General features: G+C 30.3%; 1 protein-coding gene across 1 annotated transcript in view; it reads left to right on the top strand.

Annotated features, from left to right (window-relative positions):
• Positions 1-13,360: 13,360 nt before the first annotated feature.
• The window catches only part of LOC147806289 (uncharacterized), a 50,594-nt gene continuing 44,115 nt past the window's right edge, over positions 13,361-19,839 (top strand). Inside the window, exon 1 of the mRNA XM_087169107.1 lies at positions 13,361-13,487. The gene's annotated coding sequence lies outside the window, so the exon portion shown is untranslated. The remainder of the gene's footprint in view (positions 13,488-19,839) is intronic.

The following is a 19,839-nucleotide window of genomic DNA, read 5'->3' on the forward strand; positions in this document are numbered from 1 at the left end:
CTCTACATGGCTACGCGCCTATTTTTGCGGCAGGTAAGAAATATATAGCGAAAGAATTGAAATCTTTGTGAAGAATATAGAATGTGTTACTTAAGAGAATTTATACTTGACAGGCTTGGCATATTCGAAATAGAATGGAAAGAACAGTTGCTAGCGTAAACAAATGCTACGTTTCAACATCCAATCAGGAACGACTTGCAAGTATCTCATTTCTCCAATAAGAGAAAAAGTAATGCGAAAATAAATATTGTTGAAACAATACTATTCCATATTGCTCGATTTTATAGGAATATATTCTATGTATTCTTAGTAGAAATTCATTTATTTCACATTGTTAGAAATGTATCATAATTTTCATGTTTCCTGATAAATATAGAATGGAAATAAAGTGAAGAACTTTTCAGCAGAAAGTGTTCCGAGCGTTAGTTAGATAACCGAAGTGTTATCGTTATCCTACTTTAACTATTCTATCTTGAAGGAACTGTTATTGTTATCCTGATCATAGACGTCTATAGTTCAAGAAGGATTACCTATTTTTTTTAACCTGTCTAGATGGATTCTAAGTTGTTGTGGGAAAATATATATTATGATTGTATGATGAAGAACATGACTATCTTAAGAATTCATAGATGAAAAAAATATTTATTTGTTTAGTATTTGAGAAATTTGAAAGTGCTGCGTCTTCTTTAAGAGAATACTTCGGATAAATGTTTATTTCTTTTAGAAATAAATGACTGACATTATACAAACGAGGTGGAAATAAAATTTATACTCCAAATAAAACATTTGAAATAATGTCAAAGCAACTCTAAATCTTTTTAGTCGATTATGTGACTGAGTAATTCGTCTTGAGATTTCAGAACTTGGATTTATTATATTCGGCATTTTTTTCCTGTATTTTGTTAAAACAGCTAGAGCATGATTTAGATTTTGAATTGCAGAAAAATATTACATCTAATTTTGAAATACGCCTAAATTCTTAAATTATAAGATTTTATGGATTTTTTTCAAGCAAATTAGTATAATTTTGATTATAATCTGTTTCGAGTGTTCAACTTTATGCTATATTCTATTGCGATGTGCAAAATCTATTTAAGTCATTAATTTGAAATTATGAAGCTGTATAGGAAAATGTACAGTAAGATGGAATCAAAAACTCCCAATTCGATCATTAGTTAGAGAATTATTAACTGTTCAACATGTTATGAAAAATACAAAATATTTATTTGCAGGCTGCAGAAGTACAGCTAAAGCAGGGGTCCCCAACTCTATGCCCGCTGGCACCATGGCACCCTTCGATCGGTCTAGGTGCGCTAGCTACTTGTGCCCAACGATAAAATATTTCAGTTTTCCATTTTCCCATTAAATGCTATGCAAATACATACATAAGTACGCTAGCTCAGTAAAGGTAAAGTACTTGATAGATTTCTACACTTAATTGAGGAAATAAAAAACTATCTTGCATCCCAAAATCAAATATTTTTAGATCTAAGAGATCCTCTTTGGCTAACAGATTTATCTTTCATAACGGACATAACGGAAAAATTAAGTAATTAAAACTTGGAGCTACAGGGAATGGACAAACATATAGCAAGAATGATAGGGGCTATAAACCCGTTCACAGCTAAGCTAGTTTTGTGGATATCACAATTGAAAATGAAGTCTCTTGTGAATTTTCCATACATGATCAATTTGAAAAGCGCTTTCAACAATTTAATGTCAACGAGATATTTGATCACATATTTTGTAAATCCTTTTACCAACCAAATAAACTTAACCGTAATAGCAACATACATTTTAGAATTTCTTCAAGTAAGGCGAGAAGAGGTGGAGATAGAAATTTTGGATCTTCAGAATGACATTATCCTCAAAACTATTATATCGGATAAGAAAGTCTGGAATATAGTTGTCAAAAATAAATTTCATTCTTAAAAAGAGCAGCATATAAAATAAAGTCGTTTTTTTGGTTCCACAGACTTGTGTGAATCATTGCTTTTGGCATTAAATATCATAAAATCAAAATATAGATCCCAACTTACTGATGAACACCTTGACGATTGCTTGCGAGCAGGAATTTCACCACATTCTCCCAATTATGAAGCGCTGGCTAGTGAAATGCAATGGCAAACATCACATTGAATGTATTTTATATATTTTATAAATAATTTTTATGCTTCGTATGATTTGAAAAAACAATTTAGTAATCATTTATTTTACACAAGAATATTAATAATAATTGCATTCCTACGTTAAACTAATTTTTAAAATTAAATTTTTTGTGCATTATATGTAGTGTGTATTATTACCTATGTCTATCAACTATAAATTTATCTTAAAAAAATAAATGGTGCCCGCCATTCGACCGATATTCTGGTATTTGCTCTTAGGTACAAAAAGGTTGCGAACCCCTGAGCTAAAGAGTTGAAACTTGACATGATGAAAGAGTCACTTTCATTCATGAACTTAAAGCGAGAAATTTAGAAAATCTGGTTAGTTCGAAAGTTATTGTAATTTTAAGTGCTTTCTGAAGCGATTCTTGTTCTTATTTCTTTAGCTTTGAATAATGCCAATTTATTCATTAACGCCAAAAACTTTATTCATCTCTCTAGAGATCTTTATTTTATATGCTCGAGCTGAAGCTGACGTCGAAAGCAACAAAAAACAAAATAGTCCAGTAGATGTTGCCAGATATTATTCCTATATCTTAGCAATATTATTGAAATTTCTGAAAATTTAAAAACTTAATTCAAAAGAGATAGGAATCTTCTTCGATTTGAGAAGTAGTTATCGTAAGCTAAGATATAATGAGAGTAGCTGCATTTATTAATTACCGTGAAAAAGTACAAGCGTTAAAAGGTACAGGGGCGAGAGAAGGTACAAGTCTAACATTGCATTTTTGTGCTTAACCATTAAAATTTCTACATTTTCTGTCTTGAGGTCACAAACTTAGTCTAATTTAAATTATCGTAGCATCCTAATGTAAAAAGTGAGAATATTATAATTATAATTATAACAGTCGTTGAACAGCCGACACAAATCTTGAGTTTGAAGGCTACTAATGTTCAACTCGGTAAATTTTGAACCCAATACGGTAGACAAGGGAACTCCTGTATCAAGTATTGGGAGAAATTTGCCTTCGCGGAAGACTTTTTGATGGAACTAACCCGCATTTGCTTTACATGGAGAGGAAGGCCAAGAGAACCTCCCACGGTTAGAATGATTGCAAAGGGACTCTAACCCATGATCCGTCTACCACTGAGGATATTTCACGTCAGCACTGCGGTCGGTGCCAGTATGATGCGGATTCGTGTCATTTGTGGGATTCGAACCCGATTCACCTCATTGGAAGGCGAATGCTCTATTCCCTGAGCTATCACGGTTTGAAAACAGCAAATAAGTTCAAGTCAAAAACAGAATTTTCTAATATATATATATATATATATATATATATATATATATATATATATATATATATATATATATATATATATGTGTGTGTGTGTGTGTGTGTGTGTGTAAACCTCAAGCACATATAAGTCTTATACTTTCACAAATATAAATCCTCTCGCAAACAAAATACTCAAATAGAGTATAATTATGACTCATTATACACGTTGTAAAACATAATCGCGTTATTATCCCAATAAATTCCAATTTCATCCAGTCTACAGCCTCGGATCACCCAGAATCTAAAGAAAGTAAATTAATTTACAGTTTGGGAAAACTTACAAGAGGCAATTTGAATAGGTTTGGCGAATAAAAGCACAGGCCGAGCATATCACAAAATCAGCTTATTAAATTCTCTACTAAAAGAGGATGAAAACCTTTTGTTTTGCTAAGTTTAAAGTGCTGAAAAGGACAGAAAGTTTCTGATCTTAATTAGCCACTAGCCGATTCACGTGGTACATGTTAAACAGCAGGGTAGCCTTTTAATGAGCTTAAAGCTCGAGATAAAGCTTTTTTTTCCTTCTTGAGAATGGGCTTAATTAATTCTGCTTGGAATTAAAAGACCAATGTTTGCTTTATCATCCTACTTTCCCTCATCACCGGAAACAATAATAAGAAGGTTGTGATTTTAATGCTCGATTTGGGCTTCTAATTAAATATTCCCGGAAATTAGAAGTGGGAATTTTGTTAACATGATAATTCTTCAAGTGAAAAAAGATAATAGTTCCGCTCGTGCAAGCTTTGCTTTTCTTGAATAAAAAAATATTTGATGAGATTTTAATTTTTTTCCACTTTAGTTTATTAACTATAAATATAAAATTCACTAACTATATAAATGAGTAAGGGGAATGATATAAATCTTCTTACACTTTGTGGTAAAAATTGCTACAAAGTTCGATAGGCACTGTTAGAAGTTTTAGGAACATTTTAGGAACGTTTTAAATGTATTTTTTCAATCTGCAGAAACCTAAAAGGGGCTCTACATCTGGGATTCTAAGTTAAAATTATGTTTTCTTGAAATTTTTTTGTATTAAGGAAACTTTTGATTACGTAGTGTTCTTAGACAGAACAACACTTTCCAAAAAGATAGAAAACAAAGAGGGGTCTATTTTAGACAAGAATAAATAGTGTTTGATCAATTTTAGAACTTCCGTGAATTTTTCTTCAAAACTTAAATGCAATAAAATAATGTGATTTATGGCTTTGAAAAAGTAATTTAAAGCTGCACGTTTCTCGGTTTTAATTTTTTTTAAATGAGTTTTTATTGTAGGTTTAAACTGATGAAAACCTATTAGGATAGCTCTGTAAAATTCTTTTGATTTTAATTGCATGAAAATAAAAATACTTATAAAAAATTTGAAAACTAACTGTAACTACTTATCAAAACTATTGATTGCAGAGTTATATTGGCATACTTTTGTAATAAAAATTTCATAGAAAATCTAAAGTAGCACATGTTTTACATCGTAAATTGTGACTGGGGGACTTCCTTGTATTTTACATGTATCAAAAGATACTACCAAATCGAGTAAATATCCATCATTAGTTTATTTGCAAAAATTAAACAAGGAGGATTGCAAACATATTTAGAATTTTCCCTCCCCGTTTCCACCTTGTCGTCAGTTGAGTTTTGTCGGGAGAATAAAGGCCTCTTAATACGGGGTCAAAATGGGTCATACTATTAGACCTTATTTTTATTACACGATACGGTAGTTCAACTTCAAAGGAAACATAGTAAAATTTAACACTGTACTAACTTTGCTGCAGATAAAAATTCCATAATGGATCAAGCTATCGATATTACGTTGCAACATTGTGCCAAAAAAGTAAATGAAAATACTTTCTAATTTAAACTAGGGTAAACTAACCAGTGAAGAAGCACTTAAGCTTCGCTTGCCTTTTAAAGAATCATAATAATTTTAAAATTCGTAATTTTAGTTGACAGTGACAACATATGACGTTAATGACAGTGTCAACATGTTTGTTACTAATTACAAATTATGTAAAATTTTTTAGAGAACTTACATAATATTGTTTTAAAGTTTTGGAGGTTCACATAGCAAGTAGTATAAGAAGACCAAGTGAAGGAACAGCTCTTACCAGTGAATGAACACCCAGTAAAGGAACACTTAATTTTGGTTATTTCTTAATGCTCTTTATGAATTTATATGCCATACAAATATTTAAAAACAAGCCTATTCTTGAAATTACAACATACAAATACTTGGAAAATGTTAACTTTTTTTTTGTAATCGTAAATTGAAAATTAAAGTGTCAACATATTAACACATACTGTTCATTCACTGGGAAATCTATACCCAGTAAAGGAACATGCCTGTTCCCTCACTGGTTAGAAGTTGTTTTTTGTATTTTTGATATACTTTTGATGCGGAACATCACTAAAGGTACAAGAAAATTTAAGTTTATCTTTTATTTTTATGATCTTAGAAAAAAAAACAGTAAAGGAACGCTTGTTCCTTCACTGGTTTTTCATCGTTTGGTAATCCAGTAAATAAACACCCCCTTATTTCCGTACTTGCTTATGCTATGATGCTTAAAATAAATAAAACGCAACTTCAATAACTATATTTTGAATTCTCTTCTCCACAGTGAGAAAAATAAAACTACTACATGCAATTAATTCTACTTTAAACAGATAAATGCAAGCACTCACCTTATAATTTTATCAAAGAAACAAGGTGTTGCACAGATAATAACAAATTTAATAATTTTTCCTGAGAACACTATGTGACCAGGTAATTCAATACATTGTTAGATGACTTCCTATTAATTGGCAGTAAGCTATTGCTACCAATCAACTCAATAAGCTACCGAAAAACTTTCAAAATCTTATTTTTAATCAATATACATGAAATGTTCCTTCACTAGGTCGTGTTCCGTCACTGGTTGGTTTACCCTATAACGATTTAAATAATTTTCCTTACTATCTCGAAACCAGCCTTCTAAGCTGCTAATAATTTAAACAAAACTGAATTAAAAATAGATTTTTTTCCTGTTAGCAAACTAAATTTCACAACCCTTTAAAACTCTTTTGCTGACATTAATAGCTGGTTATTTACTCAGTTATTTGCTGCAAGTGTGATTTTGCATATGTTAATCAAATTAAAAATAATCTAAGCAATCACTAATAGTACATGAAGGATATGTTCAAATTGAAGAATTCAAACGATCTTCCAATTTCATACAAAGCTGTTCTAATCATAATTTGAGTTTTTTTTTTTTTTACTAAAGGAATTCAACTCTGCTCCGCTCAGAAATCGGAAATCAAGATTTACTGTTCCTTACTTCCGAGAATCATTTCATGTCTTAAAAATTTTAATACTTCATTTAATAAAATTAATGGTACTTCTTTTTTAGTGATGCTTATAAACTTTCTTACATTTATTTCAACTTCCTGCAAAACCTGGTATTAACATTTTACCTATTTGCGAAGTTCTTATCTTCCTGATGATATTGTTTAAGTTAGTTTCAATTTTTTCCATCCAGTAGCTTGTTTATTGCCTTCCGAATTTCTGTATTTCCTTCTCTTTGTAAGTATTTCGACAGTGATGACGCTTCTTCATTATAGTAGAGTAGTATAGAGTATGTCTTTTTATGTGGTATTATCTGTACTCTTTTCATGTATTTGGTATCTGTACTCTGTATCCGTTCTCTTTGGTTATCTGTACTCTTGGCGTATTTGTAAGTGAATTGCTCTTAGCAAAATACTGAAAAGATGATGTTTTGATTATTATCAATTTCAACACAAGTGAATAAAAAAATGAAGGGTTTTGCTGTTTTAAATGAGCGACTTTACTTAGCAGATAACATAACATCAAGTAGATAAAAATGCAAAAAAATAATTATTTGGACTATTCATTAAATCCATTAAAAAAACTCGGTTTAGGAAACTCCTAAAACCAAGAACAAAATTTTGCAAGTATAACTCGTAGTAATTTCTGAATATATTTCTGAATATTTCCTTTGTTCACCACATGTTTGGATTTCATGATATTTGCTTGCTGAATATGTAATGCAGTTTAGTGACAAAAATGGACTTTTCTAGTTCTTTCCATATTATTATTTCAAAAATGAAGCGCTGTTCAAAAGGAGAATAGGCGGTAAAAATTCTCGTCCTTTTGGAAAATAGCCAACTCAGAAATAATTTAGTTCGAGAATGTTAAAAACATTTATTTCTGCTTCGCTTTATTTTTTGAGAGAGAAAATTCTAAATTTTTACAGGGATATTAAAATTTGAATTTTTCATCGTTTTTTAAAGATTTTAATAAATTTTTATGCGGATTCCTTTCTTTGAAAAAAAAAGCAGCAACTTTTGTTAACAAGGTATCGTAGAAATAATATTACATGGGATGCTTAGAAGTTTTCACCGATTTTATCAGAAAATTGAAACGCTTAAAATATGCTGTACAGTGCGCAGAATAAAAATACAATACGGATTTCCTGAATAACTTTTGATCTAACAGTCAGATTTTCAACTTCTGGGACTCAATCTTAAATATTCAAGAGGGTTACCTCATTTAGGCTAACTAATTAGTGCAGACGATATTTCCGGTATGAAATCGGATACAAAAATATACTTTCTCTGAATAAGCATTACCTTTTTTTCCCAACGTATTCGGATTTTTCAACGCAAACTGGGAAATATGGTCCCAATAGTTTGATCAGAAAAACGGTCCAAAGTTTGGAACCTTTAATGTTAGTTTTGCCTTTTGCGTATTTCACCATATCTCGAGAATTTTTTAAGCGAATTGAAAACTTTTTGCAAGCAATTATAAAATTCGTTTATCCAACGATAATTTCATGCAAAATATAGCTTCTAGAACATATTTATTTTTTAATTGCTTTATTTAATGATAGCCGAAAAAACTTTTGAATTGAAAAGCATACGATTTTTTTACATCACTTCAAAAAATGCAATTTTAAATGGTAAAACGCAAAATTTGAGGGAAAAGTTAGGTAATAAATTCGAAAGGTTTCTGTGAAATCGAATTTTGAAAAGGGCGCATTTTTTAAATTCGAATTCTTGGGAATAGTTGGATTACGTTTGCTCAACTTTTGTATTTTTCCATCTAAAAAAACATTCTTTAAAATGATGTAAAAAATTGTATACTTCAGTATTCAAAATTTTTTCAACTATTTTGAAATTAATCAAATTTGGTAATAAACTAAATTGGTAAAAATCAGAAGCTTCAAAAATTTGCAAACAGTAGTTTTCCTTATTTTTAGGGTTCAATAACACTCAAAGTTACATTTTAAAAAACTTCGTACTGCGACTTAATTAACGCAATAATATTGTTTTTTAAGTAGTCTATAAAAATTTCAACTCGCATCTATATTAATCACTGACAAATTATTATTGCGCAGTTCATATTAAAAAAAATAAGCCATTTGAAAAATGTGATGTATATTTTCTATAACTACTTGCATTTTATAAAAATATTGAGGCAACACTAAACAAGATATTTTGATATAATCTAAAAATATAAAAATGAAAGTTTGTATGTCTGTCCTTTATAGATTCTTAAACCATATGACCGAGAACGATGCAATTTGGCATACCGACAGTTCGAAGCACGAGGAAGACACCTATCGACATTAGAACATTCTACTGCGAATCGTTTGACCGGCATGTTAGACAATGTTTTAAACTTAACTGTAGACAATTCTATTTTTTTCTAATATTTTAAAGTAAGCGTCAGTGATATTTGCTATCTATTTGATGAAAAAGGAGTTCACTATTAATTTAATTTTAGCTACACTGGTGGACAAAATTAAGAGATGGAAGACATTTTCCCAAATATCTCAATGAATACTGAATATAAATAAATGAAATTTGGTATGGATATAGCTTATTCCATGATAATAAAGTATGCAAAACAAAAATGAAAGTGCCATTCACTGGCAAGACCTATTGCCAATAAATCCAATGTAGTCTGAACTTAAGGATAAAAGATGACAATAAAAGTGAGGCTTGTACAGTGTGTGTTGCCTCTAGTATGGTGTATGGTCACCCCTGACAGACAGACAGCATGCACAACGAGTATGCATGCTGTTAATAAGGGAGTTAAGGAGGACTTGTGGAAGACCCTCCCATTTTTCCACCAGAGCAATTTTTAACTTCATAATGGTTCAGGGGGGAGGTTGGCGCATCGCAATAGCTCTCTCAAGAGCATCCCAGGCAAGTTCAGTAGAATTCAGGTCAGGGGATTTGACTGGCCAATCCATTCGTGGAATATCCTCGCTTTCCAGATACTCATCAACCATGAGATCCCCATGTGGTCGCGCATTCTCACCCATAAAAATGAACTCAGGGCCAACAGCGCCCCTGAAAAGACGCACATAGGACTCTAGGACCTCCTGCCTGTACCTCTGGGCATTTACGGAACCATTGTCAAACACATGGAGCGGTGTGAAGGTATCTTGCATGTGCAAATGAATGTGCGAAAATGATTTCCATCTCTTAATTTTGTCCACCAGTGTATATCAGAAAAATTTAAGGAACAACGTTAACGTGGGAGCATGAGAGGATTACGTCACCCAATTAATATTCCTAAAGTTATCTGAAATCACGTGTCTATTTTGCTTACAGTAATTCTTTTAAAACCTGTTTCTGTAAAAGAAAGCATTTTAAATTCGATGGTAACTGAAATTAAAAGAAAATCATTATGTACAGAAAAGTATCATCTTGCCAAGTGATGCTGAATACAGTTAACCTCTATTCTGAAGAAACGAACTGAGAAAAAACTTGTTTTGGTTAGTTTAATAACGTAAATCCACAGGGAAGGACAAGAGATAATTAAGATGAAAATGTCTGAAATTATTTTAGTTTTATTAATTATGTTGGTATATTTATTATGTTAGCCCCGTTAGTTTTGCGTATGATTTCGTAGTGCTGCTCCGTTCTATTGATTATTTTCTTTTTTCAATCACCCTATACGAAGAATGAGTATTCAGTTAGTTTTTAATTATTAAAAGATTAATAAAAAGTCATTACTTTTATATTTTTCTTTAGTTTGAAATAGCTATGTTCTTGATGAAAAGAAAAAATTTTATAACTTAAAAATGAAATCAACTCGGTACTTTTCTTGTTGAAAACACAGTTTTTTTTTCGAAAAAGTATTTTAATTAAAAATAAACAACTGGCATTACTTTTAAAAACAAAAAGAATAAAGCAATTAATTGCATAACAATACATTGCTTATTTTAATAAGCTAAAAAAATAAGCAAACATTTTTTTTGTTGAAGTAACAACTAAACAATTATGATTTTTTGAAATCTAATCTCATTCATATTCTTTTTCTATTGTCACTTAAAATGCTATAATTAAAAAGTTGTTTAAAATGTAATGAAAAAAATATCGTTAAAAAATATGTCTTTGAAACATAATACTCTAGAGATTAGTTTTAATTAAAAAGAACAATGCTAATAGTTATAATTTCTTCAATCAAAAACATTTATAATTATTATTTCAAATACACCAGCTTCAAGATTTGTTTCATTCCCATTTGTAAATGAGCTTAATAAAATTAAATATTCCGTTTTTGTTTTATTTGTTGCTCTTTTTTTTAAGCATAGTTTAAAATCATTTATTTACATTCACTCATTTAATTTCAGATAGCTCTTCACTTATCAAGAATACCGTTATCAGAAAAATGCCTCTTAAAATAAATTTTGTACAAATTAATTAAAAATTAACAAATAATCCGAGATAAATTTATTACATAAAAGAGAGCATTTACCGGATGTCAAAGTGGCTGTTTTTTTATAATCATACGAGATTATCGTTGGTTATTTACCTGTAAATATTGATAATAAAAATCAAATCACTCTAATTTAGAACACACTTAAATTCAGATGATTTAAATTGAAAGTTTAAAGAAATAATTTGTTTAAATTACGAAAATTCAAAAGTCAGCATCTCTGCAATATAACTTTTTTTTAAAATTTGTCATTTGAATATTACTAATGTAAAATACCACAGTAAAAGCAATTTCAAAAATTTCTTTAGGTTAAAAATGAAATATTTTAAAATAAACTCGCTGAGTTCACCAACCCCCAGGACTACCATCGTAGTTTCACTTCGCAATCCGAGCTCACTTTTTATCTCTCATTGGATTCTAATGTAATTTATCATAGCTTTGTACTATTTTTAAAAAGCAGTCCTTAAAATATTAACTGTATACACCCTGTAAAACAATTGATTTACGGACATTTCAGTACTATTTTGTTTCACCGGGCCGTAAAGAAACGTATCACAACACTACCTTTAATAAATACCTGTAATATTTCACCAATGAAATACATAGGCATCTCAAGCGTCAATTAGAGCTGACGAATTTTTGCAGCTCCCGAAACAGAGTAATACCTATAATATTTATGTAAAATGTATAGGAAGAGAAAAGATGTACTTGTTGGATATACTTGAAGGTATTTCTAATTCTTGTCTTTTAATTCTTCTCTTTTTTTCCCCTCTAATCAATCCTGTCTTGTTGTTCATTACATTTGTGAGATTTCTATAGTTTTTTGCCCTTTTTCCCTTGCATAGGAATAATTTGCAATTCCCAATGAGCACACTTTTTTTTTGTTTTCATTTTTTAAGGGTTCTAAATCTACGCAAGAAGGGTGACCATTACAGAACATCCTGTGTGTATTCGATTAATAATATGTATAATTCTCCTACGTAGCTCCCAAATTTTAGCTGTATTTCTTTTCCGCCGGTGGCAGCGTTTGCTTTGTTTTGTTTACGTTACTATTTCTCTTACACGGCGAATCGACCAATGATTGCCGCTAAAAATGCCTCATGACAAATCTAGCTGAGGTGGCTCAACATATAGCGTTTTAAAAAACGGAAAGTGAAATAACCAGAGAGCATCAGCTGCGGCAATCTCATACTATTAAGCTAGGCAGAAGTGAGTAGTCTTTGTCGATAGATCTCTATTTCAGTATTTTGTCGAAAGCGCTTTTTTTCACGAATTTATATATTACGAATTTATTTGACGATTTTTGATTTATATCACGAATTATACTATAGCACATTTCTAATAGGTTTAACGAATTACATGTCATTTATTTGAGTTCAAATTTATTTTAATGACTTAGTATTTACTAAAAAGATGTAATTTTTTTTTAAAAAAAAGTTTTTTTATGGATTTGAATGATTGTTTTGAATTCTTAGAATTTTGTGCATTTTCAATGTACCTAAGTCAATAGTGAGCGAAGAGATCTTGGTTTGCGAAGCAAACCATATAAGACTGAGCAACAATTTTCGGGGGTTGGCGAGCGTTAGCGAGCAGGGGGCGCAGCCCACTAGTTTTTTTATATTTTTCATCTTTTATTATTTTGAAGGTTTTCATTTAAAAGTATTAAATGCACGAGTATGTTTAAGTAAACTAATATGAGCATTAATCAATGAAGAATTTCCGAAAATATAGCCTAATTTTCTTTTTATTTCCATTGTTATTATTATTATTATTATTTTTTAGTTCGACCATTACAGTTAGTTTATCGAAAATATGTTTACATATTTTATATATAGTCCTTGAGAAGAATTAAGCTAATGGAGAAAAAAAATTACACTTTATATTTATAAAATAGGAATTAAACAGTACATTTAAATCCTTAGTTTGAAAACACTATTTACGATAACTCTGTCATTTTGAAATATCTTCTTAAAATAATTTCATTGAATCATACAAGTTTTGCAAACATTATTATTCTTTAATTAAGAGAAATTTCTTAAACAAAATTATAAAACCAAAAAAAAAGGATAAAATGTTTGAAGGGTGGGGGTGAATTGCGCACGGCCATTTCTGTCCCAAAAACGGAGTACCTGCACCGCCCTAGTGTAAGGTGGGGATCAATAAGACCGGGTCCTAGATCTTCCCCAACACCAGGGCAGATTGCCCTGCGGCATGGAAACAGCAAACACGCATAGAATCTTTACCCAGGAAGGAGTTAAAGCGTGAGAATAATACTGTGTCCGGTCACGGCGCGTGCCCGTTCACGTCCGGCAACTTATGGTAAATGACATTTCCTTATTTTAATTTTTGTTTGATCATAGATTTTTATCTTTTTGTATGTTACAGCGAAACTTTTTTTTCTGACCTTTCTCTGACATTAAACTTTTAAACAAAACTTTTTTGACAACACATAACATCATGGATATAAGTATGATACGTTTTCGACTGTATAAATATATTTAAATAGCCTAATGATGTAGGCTTTATAAATCTTAATCGATACAATATGGCTGATTAAAAGATTATGTGTTTGTTTTTTTACTAATGTTACATCTTTTAAATAAGGTAATTAAATAGCTATACGTGTCTCAGGATGTTTCATAAAGTATATGACAACCTAAGCCCTTGACAACCTAATCAACCCAAAGATTTGGTCTTTGACAGTTTTGTTCTGATAATACAAGATTATTAATACATATTGTATGTATAAGGAGATTGATTAAAAGTATTATATATGATGAAAACAAGAATTAAAAGTGCTTTGGATATTAAGGAAAACCTAAAATAACTATAATTAAAATAACTTCAAATGTTAATGAAAGCCTATAAAATAATTTAGTAACAGTTTAAAGTTATTAAGGAACAAAACATTAATGTTTAGGTACTTGAAATACAATTGCTTTAGCACATTATCGAAATAATATAATATAAACAGATGAACAATATAATGAATTATCTTTAATGGATATTTTTTATGAGTTTTTATAATAAGATTGTATCAATGAATTGATTGTATCAATAAAAATTGATGTACCAATAAATTGATGACATAAAGTTGACCTATACATACGAATAGGACATTTTTAATGAATATGAGTAATCGTCAAATTATTATAAATTTTAAAATAATAGTAAGAAGACTTATAAGAAAAGCTGCATACATAAATTAGGCAAACATAAACAAAGATAAATAAATTTGATTCAAATATTAATGAAGTTGATATAAACACGCATTATATAAATAAATTTGATACATGAAGTTAGAATTTTAGTGCATTTGGAATTTATAGAAAAATCTAATTTTAAATATAAAAGATCTGTTGATTACTTAAGAGATTACAAATGTTTTTGTCTAGCTATCAATAAGAAATAGAATAAGTTTTATGCTTAAAAAATTGATACTATAAATGCTAATAAAATTGTATACTTGAATAAATATTGATAATATAAACTGCTGTTTGTAGAAAATGCAACACCATGAAAGAATCATCAGAATCAAATGAAATTTAATGCAGAAACGACTTGTACTGATACAAATAAATGATGAAATTTTCAAAACAAAAGAAACAAATTAAGCGTCCGAAATCAGTATTTGGTGCAGCCACCACGCGCTGCAATAAGTGCTGCTATACGACGTGGCATGGAGTCAAACAGATGTTGAATATCTGCTTGAGGAAGAGAATTCCATATCGCTTGTATGCGCAACCAAAGTTCGTCTTTGGAAACTGCAGGACGCGGATCACGAGTGAGACGCCGACCAACCATATCCCACACGTGCTCAATAGGCGACATATCCGGCGAATAAGCAGGCCAAGGAAGAAGTTGCATGCGTTGTGCTGAACAGAAGTCTCTAACAGTCCGCGCAACATGTGGGCGTGCATTATCCTGCTGAAAGATAGCTCCAGGGATGCCTTGAAGGAAAGGAACGACTTCGGGCTGTAGCACTTCACGGACGTATCTGTTGCTATTGAGATTACCCTCAATTCGTATCAAATTGGATCGTCCATGATACGAAATCGCACCCCAGACCATAACTCCGGGTGTTCGACCACTATGTCGTTCAATAATACACTCAGGAAGGCAGCGTTGACCGGCATAACGTCTAACACGAACACGGCCATCATGGGTCCACAAATTGAAGCGTGATTCATCTGAAAAGACAACTTGGTGCCAATCAGCTCGCCAGTCTCTGTGCTCAATAGCCCACTGCCGACGCAGCCGTCGATGATCCGCCGTGAGGGGAATCCTGTATAATGGCACCCTTGCACGCAATCCACGGCGCAGCAGACGACGACGAATTGACGAAGCCGACAATTGTACACCTGTAGCAGTAGACCAATGTGCTGCCAGCTGCCTGGAGGAAGCTGTGCGATCATTCACCGCCATGCGGAGCAGGTGTCGATCATCGCGCTCTGACGTCACCTTCTGTCGTCCAGTGCCTGTTTTTCGAGTTGTTCGGTGCTCGTCGGTCCACTGCTTCCAAACTCGCATCACTGTGGAACTGTTCCGCTGCATACGAGCTGCTATTGCGCGATAGGAAAATCCTCCTTCTCGAAGGCCGATTATCCTCCCTCGTTCAAACTCCGTAAGTTGCTTGAATTTCTTATTCTTCCGTCGTGGAGGCATACTCAGGTCTCACTAAACGTTTGCCACTAACAAATAATCATAGACTATTTTCAACGTCCCGCTACAGCACTTTATTTATACGCTTTCAGCATCAATTCAGAGGGCGCTGCGCGCGCCACGCACGCGCGATGGCTCTGAAACTTTGTTAATTTGCATAATATCCTATAATTGACATTTGCTGCGAATTTCATTTGATTCTGATGATTCCTTCATGGTGTTGCATTTTCTACAAACAGCAGTTTAGATTGTGTTAAGGTGCATTTTGAAAATTAGAGTATTGTTAAATACAATTTATTAATTTGATACTTATTTTAAGGTAAATCAAATGTGTTAATTTTTCCTCTAAAAAAAGTATTAAAATTGTATTTGTGAATTGTCTTACTGTAAAATTTTTTTAGAAAAAAATTCGTTTTTTAAGGCAATTATTAAATGTGTGAGAGTTATTTTTTTATATTTAATTATAATCAAAAATTAGAAACTGTCAAAAATATTTGTGATTATAGTTATTTTTTGTTACAATTATTTTATTTATAATCTTATTGTTCTTTTACTATATACTTGTCAGAAAAGTATAAGTAAAGTGTTTAATTAACTATAAATATAAAGATAAGTAAATAGCTCATGGTTTGTATAGTTAGTATTTCTACGGATCGTGAATAAAATTAAACTAATGGGCTTGAACTCTGCTCACTGACCCTCCCGGATTCCCGAAGATTTCAGTGCAATTTTATATGGTTTGCTTGGAAAATCATGCTCACTCTAAAAAACTCTCTGAACTAACTTTATATCAAATTTAATCAACTGATTAAATTAGTGCTGGGAAGATTTCCATAATAAATGAATAGTTTTCTCTTAAGAAGTCATTGCAAAATACTTCAAGATATCAATTCAAATAAATAATGCTTAATATTAAGTACCTAACATACTTAAAAATGTGGATATGATTGGTTCATTAATATGCAAGTAAAACTAAATAATATTTATCATTCGGAAATTAACGATAATTGCAAACAATAATAAATGAACTATAATAAGTCAATATTAATATTTCTGCTCTATCTTTAGAGTAATAATTATACTAAAAATATTTTCAAGTAACTATTAAACACTGACAAATCCAAATATAAATGCCATTCAAATTAATTTATACAAATCATGAACTTGAATAGATATTAAAATGTCAATTAAATATTGCATGTCTATTTTTAATTATATTGATACTGAAATATAAAAAAGTACTGTTGCTGTTTATATTTATCTGAAAAGCACATAAACTAATTTATAGAGACAAACTAATTAGTAAAATACTATCTATAATCAAATGGAGACAGAAAATGTAATTATAAATAAATGATAAGTAAATTTATATCAACAATTTATAACTTAGTTGCTTAAGTACTTTCTTTAGTTAAGCTATTTCGGGATTAAATAAATTTTGAATGGTATATTTATGGTAAAAAATTAACGCAAAAGAATCCATTCTCTAAAATTTTATAAATCAACATTTTATAATTTATCTCCAGAAATCACTACTCTATTTCACTATTTGATTCAGTTTAATCTGCTAATCTAATCTAAGTAACCAGGTGCTTACTTAGAAAATAAGTTTTTGAAAATATTTACAGAATATTGACTGTTTGCTTTTTGTTGTCTTTCCTCTCTATCATTAACGAAACGTGATTTTAATGAGAGCTAAATCTCGAAAATCCGTAAATGCCAAAGTTCACCTGCATAGTAAATTGCAACGGTATAGCAATTAAATCAGATTTAATTCGTTAATCCTTTTCTAAGACTAATTCAAACTAAATGTTTCGAAATTTCAGAGAGAAAATGGTTAAAGTGTTAGATTGTTTGATAACTAAGCATTTTGAACGTAACAAATATTTCAGCAAATTAAATAGTAAGAAATTTAAATTTTGCATAAGTTTATGTTTGCATAGCTTTTTTTTATTCGTTTAGCTTTTCCCATTACGTTCCTAATTAGTGATATTTGATTATTTATATAGCTATTGATAAATTACTTGGCGAAAACAACTTTGGTAAAGTTACCGTAATGTAGGCTAATGACACTTCTGGCAAAAAAAAAAGCAAAAAAAAAAAAAAAAAATCCTAATCCTTATAAATATACAATATTTAAACCAATAATTTGGTAATTTTTCAGTTACTATGCTAATGGTTTATCGGTAGTTCTGGTTTTCAAAATTATAGTTTTTATTACAATACGTTTAGTTAGAAAAAAACAGAAATTTAAATTCAACTGGATAAATTGTTTTTATGCCAGGCAAAAAGGTATCTGAATAAAATTACCAAATTTACCAAATTATATCACATATTATAGAACCATATTTTATTGTTAATTTTTCCGAAGTCATTTCTAAAGCACTTCCGCAAAAATTTCAGAGCTTTTTGGTTTTCCCATAGACCCAGAAATCGGTAATTTTTATTTTATTCCGGTAGTTTGATCATACATTTTTTCATACATTTTTCATACATTTACATACATTTTTCATACATTTTTTCATACATTTTTCATCTGTAGTATGTGTTTCGCCGTTAAAATAAAAGTTAAATAAAATAAATTGATGTTTTTATACAAAAATATTTGAAAATATCCTTTGAAACTTAAAAAGATTTTTAAAAAAATGAATATAGTAGTATTCTTAATTTTTTTTTAAAATCACACAAGAACTCAATATTTAACTTCAAATGAATATAAAAGCAAATTCAAAGCTCTATAAAGCAGTGGTGATAAAAATATCATTGCCAGAAACAGCAAGCGACAAGTGGAAGTGAAAATCATTGATGCATATATCTAAACTCTAAAAGCTTTACTACAGTTGTAACTGATATTTTCCTTTTTTTTACATAAAAACTTATTCTATTTTATGCACCTGCATATACAATTTCTTAAAATAGTTCAAAGGAAAAAGATTTGGATGTAAATTTTATTTTTCTTGCAAATACAAAGTAATTAGTTGATCCAAAAATCTTCCAAAAATATTTCTGGTAATTTGACGCGTTCTGATCTTTCATGGTCAATTCTTCACCGATGGGGCCATTAAATTGCTAAATTTGCAGCATAAAATAATTTTTCTACATATATTTTTAAGTTAATTTTATTCATATCACTTCTTACATACTGTGATTGAAATTAAAACATACATGGAACAACTGGAAATAAATGCTTTACAAGACTTTCATATAGCAGAGCCTTTGCTTTCCTTTATTGACGTTTGATTTTATATATTTTCGTATTCCATTAAGGTGCTTATCATCAATTATAATTCCTTTTTGTATTTCTGTTCACTGATTACGTTTAAATTTTATTTTTCAAAAATAATTTTTATTAGGATTTTTAAAAACTTGATACTACAGTACAAAACAGTTGCCAGATTCTAAAGATAATTTAGTTTTTATTAGCATATCGATTAAAAAATGATGAATTCATGAGCTACTTATAAAATGTTTATTTTAATTCATTATTTCTTTACCAAATCCAATGCACTGTTCACATGACCATCTAAATGTATTTAATTGCCCCCCAAACATGAGTACTTCATTAAAGAAACACTCTATGTCCACTTCTCAATGCGTCATCACAGCGTTAAGTGCACAAAAACTGTAAAACAGCTTGTATTTGCTCCACATAACATTTGAGTGCCCGGTGAAGAAGATTTTGATGAAATTAGCTTACTGAATGGTGATGGCATTTTTGGTAAAAAATGAACAATAATTCTGGTATTAAAAACCGAAATATACATAATTTAAACCAATCATAAAGTAATTGCTTTGTTCAAATGGTAAAGATTTACCGGAAATTATGGTTTTCAAAATTATTGTTCTTATTACCAAACATTTAATAAAATATACTACACTTAAAAGAAAATTTAGCCAAGTATTTTGCGTTTAAGTCATGTTCTAAGACACGATAAAATTACTGAATTTTTCACATCTGCAAAATTTGAAATATCTTTCATTATAAAATTATATTTTATAGTTAATTTTA

This window comes from Parasteatoda tepidariorum, chromosome 8, assembly GCF_982258835.1.
Source record: "Parasteatoda tepidariorum strain Cologne lab strain chromosome 8, Ptep-v5.0, whole genome shotgun sequence".
Lineage (NCBI taxonomy): Eukaryota > Metazoa > Arthropoda > Arachnida > Araneae > Theridiidae > Parasteatoda > Parasteatoda tepidariorum.